At 45.6% G+C, this 4,328-nt stretch overlaps 1 non-coding gene across 1 annotated transcript; it reads left to right on the forward strand.

Annotated features, from left to right (window-relative positions):
- Positions 1–4,145: 4,145 nt before the first annotated feature.
- Positions 4,146–4,234, forward strand: trnay-gua (transfer RNA tyrosine (anticodon GUA)). The gene is given in 2 exon segments: positions 4,146–4,182; positions 4,199–4,234. It is a non-coding gene; the product is annotated as a tRNA-Tyr (tRNA).
- Positions 4,235–4,328: the final 94 nt, after the last annotated feature.

The raw sequence follows: 4,328 nt of genomic DNA on the forward strand, positions 1-4,328 counted from the left end.
AAGTATGACCTCAAAGACAATTAATGTAAACTTGGAGGTGCAAAAGCCGTGGTCCTTCGAGCAGACGAAAGAGTGTGAACCAGCGACCGAAGGAAATGCCTGTACCTATATAGGAGCCAAAACAAAGGCACAACTGGGCTCCGCGCCTACCAACATGACTAAAGTCGAAGGGAAAACACAGGAAAAAGGGGGGGGCAGAAAACGAGAGGTCTCAAAAGCGCCAGGACTAACCGTAAAGGTGGCACGTGGGAGCAATGTGATCTTTGAATAACTGCGGAGAAAAACTTTAACGGTATATAATTAAGGCGGAGTATGAGAGCCAAGCGGACCTAAGAAGATAACTGAAAGTCAGTCAACGAAACGCACTACAGAGTCCCGCCGGGAACAAATAGCTACCAACTAGAGCTATCGAAAAAGGGAACACAGAGTGAACAGAGGAAAAGGAAAAGGGGGGCACTTGCAAAGACAGATTTAGACAAGACTCTTGAATTGGACGAAAAAGCTCCGAAAACCTGTCTTGGCATCGACTTCACATGCTGAATATGAAAAATATGTACGGCCACAGGAAATAAAAAGTAACCGTTCGTTACAAAGAAGAGAAACATGACGAACGACTGCAAGTTTACCGACTTGGCACTCAATGAATGACACAAGCAACAATTGTAGGAAAGATCGGCCTGTATTAATAAACATACACCAAATAGGTCAATGAGAAAAATCCAACAACAGGTGCTGAAAACATAAAACGGACGATGTGAAAAAAAGGAAAAAAAAGTCAGCTACATTTTTTAAATGGCGCGTGGGAGTACAACAAGGGGATCGGCAGCACAGAATAAAGGATGCGAGGTTTCAGTAAAAAGAAAGGGAAAAAGGTGCGTGAGGACAAACAAAAAGTCTCACAGCAAAGTGAGAGATTACTCGGACAAAAAAAAGAAAGGAGGGGTGAGTTTGGACGTGTCACTATAACAGTAAAGTTCAGCACAGTTGAAAAGTGAAGAAAAAGAAAAGCCTGTACCTGAATCGAAAAGCCGGAGTTGAACCAGCGACCTATGGTAGAGATGGGCCGGTCTTTATAGCTAGGCAGTACGGAGCGGTGGACCGCTCTACCGAAACGTGTGGGACGCGGGATACATCGAAGGGGAGGACACACAGCGAGATGTCTCACACAAAATCGTCCATGGCATCCTAATGGGAACTACATCGTCAAAAATGCTCGGGGCGGGGGTGGGAATAAAAAGCGGAAAAAACTTTACATAAAATATGGAGTCGCTTTGAAGTGCGTAGATCAACAACGACACACATTGTGGAAGACAAGAGACATACAGGGCGGAAAAAGGGCAATCCTTCCAATACAGGAGAACAAAGGAGGTTGAAACCAGCGACCTAGGCTAACTGTCATCAATCCACCTACATTACCGCAAGCATCATAACAACAACTGAGCTATAGAAGGGAACACAGAGCAGCACGTCAGGGAGAGTTAGACAGGCAAAACAATACAGTGGAATTAGGTGACAAGAACAAAAAAGGGGGGGGGGAAGGTCCACCTGATCGTTGCTCAGACGTACATGCTGGGTTTAACACTGGTACGGAAGTTCGTTGAGGAGCTGGGGGGGAAACGAACGAATGAGTGCGACTTTGGCAATCAATGTGCAAGCAAACACATGGACAGAGGATCAAGGAAGAGGTCCTTATTAGGATTAACATAACGAAACAGTCAGGATCATGTAAAGAAGGGATCGGCCACAAGATTGCGGAAATAAAAGAGGAACGAAACAAGAGGAACAAGGATTAAAATACGAGGAGTGCTAGTAGGGAGGGGATAAGGAATCGAAAGGCACGGAAGGGGTCGGTGTGCGGGGCCGAGTTGAGGGGGGGGGCGAGATGGCGAGCAGATGTTGAGCGAGGGTTTCTATCTTGCGTGGAGAACATCGCAAGCAAGGTGGGAATTCTCCTGGTGTGGCGTGTGACTAGACGTAAAAAAGTTGGCGGCGACATTTGAAAGTGATGAACGAAGACTGTCGCTACGAGCCGGGTTGAAAACCAGCGAACACTAAGGATGCCTGACATTTAATGAGCCGACAGGGGGGTCGCGGGGATCCAAATAACAGGGGGATCTAGACCAACTGAGCTAACGAAGGGGAGAGCACGACAGGCGAGAGGTCTCAAAAGCGTTGCCGTGCTCCTAGGGGAAATGTAGTCACTGAATGGGAGTATCTGGTTGGGTGCGTAAAAAACTTATAAACGGTTGGAATTCAGTGGTGGTATATGCTTCTCAACAGACACTATGACTCAAAAAGCAGAGGACTGCCTTCGAGCCTGAGTGTTGCACCAAGGAAGCTGACCTAAGTATAACTGTCATCAGCAACACATACAGTCACTCCGCCTCATGGAAAAACGAAAATGATGCGAAGAGGGTACAGAACGAATAACAACGCAGATTGCAGATCACGATCAAACTAGTTCGAACAGGACTCTAGGGATGGGTGAACGAGAAAGAAAAGAGAGAGGAAAAACAATACCGCACAAATGTCTGTGCTCGACGTACATGAGCTTGTTAACCACTGGTACGTTCGTGAGGAGCTGACGAACGACTGATTGTCGACTTGGCACTCAATGATATACCAAAGCAGCTTGGGGACCGAGTTTTTCCTTATTTTAAATGTACAAATCATTCAATAATCCCACAGGATCCTTAAAAATAAAACGTGTTCAGATCTTTTTTACAAAAAAATGAGCTCGATGGCCAGGTAGCGCCAGAGTTGATCTATTGTGTATCTTGTGTGGTAAAACATCTGGGCAAGCAAGTAAATGTCCTGGTTTGGCGTGTACTGGACCAAAAAAAAAATGGGAAAGGTGCGTCACATATGAAAGTTAATGACAAGCCCTGTCCTTTCGAGCCGATTGAACCAGCACTAAAAGGAGGCCCTTTCTTTATGAGCCTACAGTCCTCCCCTCTACCAACTTGAAGCTATGAAGGGAGCACACAGCGAGAGGTCTCAAAAGCGGTCCAGCGGCTGCGGCTAATGTCAAGGGAGGGAAACTCTCAAAAAATAAATGTTATCCTGGGAATTAGCCCGGAAAAAACTTTACGGTTGGATGGCGTTGGCTTGTCCAACAACCCATTATTGGAGCACTAGCAATAAAAGGTATCCGTCTAGCCGGAGTTTGAACCAGCAACCTAAAAAGGAATAAATTCATCGATATCCACCTACAGGTCCGTGCACGCGAAAAAATCGGTACCACTGAGGGCTAAGAATCGAAGGGAAGCACAGAGGCACCGGTGCGAGAGTTAGACAGCTCGGAGAATGTGACAAACAATAAAAAAAGCAAAACAACCTAAAGTCAAAAAAATTGCTCGACGTACATAAAAAAAAGAGCATATGAATAATAATTTAGGACCATAATAGTACGTAATCGGAGAGGACTAGACGAACGCGAGTTGCGGACTTGGCACTAACAATGTGCAAGGCACATTGACAAGTTTTCCATTCCTTATTTTTACTAACAAAAATCAGTCAAGAATCCCACAGGTCTGAAAATAAAAACGTGGTTCAGAGCTTATTTTAAAAAAGTGGAGGCTCAGGAAGTTGCCAGGTAGCATGCCAGAAATGGAAGCTGGTGTATTACATAAATGGGGGAAAAAAAAAATGTCTGGGTAAAAAAAAGAAAGGGGGGCGTGGGAACATCTCAGCAATGTAATTCTCTGTAATTGTGGCGATGTCACTGGACGTAAAGTTCGCGACATTTGAAAAAGGTGATGGAAGCCTGTCACGGTACGAAGCCGGAGTTGAAACAGCGACCCAAAGGAGCGGACTGGGTCGTTTAGGGAAAAATGAGCCTACAGTCCTCCTGCCCCTATAACCAACTGAGCTATCGAAGGGAGCACACAGCGAAGAGGTCTCAAAAGCGGCCAGCCGCCTAATGGCACTCAATGTATCTAATATATAAAAACTAAAAACAAAAAATGAAAAAACGTTACGTTTGGTAATAGCTTTGGATTGTGAAACAGACCAATTGAAGACACTAGCTAAAAAGGAGCATCCTATCGAAAAGCCGGAGTATTAACCAGAACGACCTAAGGAGTGGAGCGTGGCATCATCCACCTCGGGGCCTGGACGCTTTTGAGACCTCTCGCTGTGTGCTCCCTTCGATAGCTCAGTTGGTAGAGCGGAGGACTGTAGGCTCATAAAGACAGGCATCCTTAGGTCGCTGGTTCAACTCCGGCTCGAAGGACAGGCTTTTCATCACTTTCAAATGTGCGCAACTTTACGTCAGTGACACGCCAAACCAGAGAATTACCTTGCTTGTGTGGAAATGTATAATAATG

This window comes from Larimichthys crocea, unplaced genomic scaffold (assembly GCF_000972845.2).
Source record: "Larimichthys crocea isolate SSNF unplaced genomic scaffold, L_crocea_2.0 scaffold57416, whole genome shotgun sequence".
Classification (NCBI taxonomy): domain Eukaryota; kingdom Metazoa; phylum Chordata; class Actinopteri; family Sciaenidae; genus Larimichthys; species Larimichthys crocea.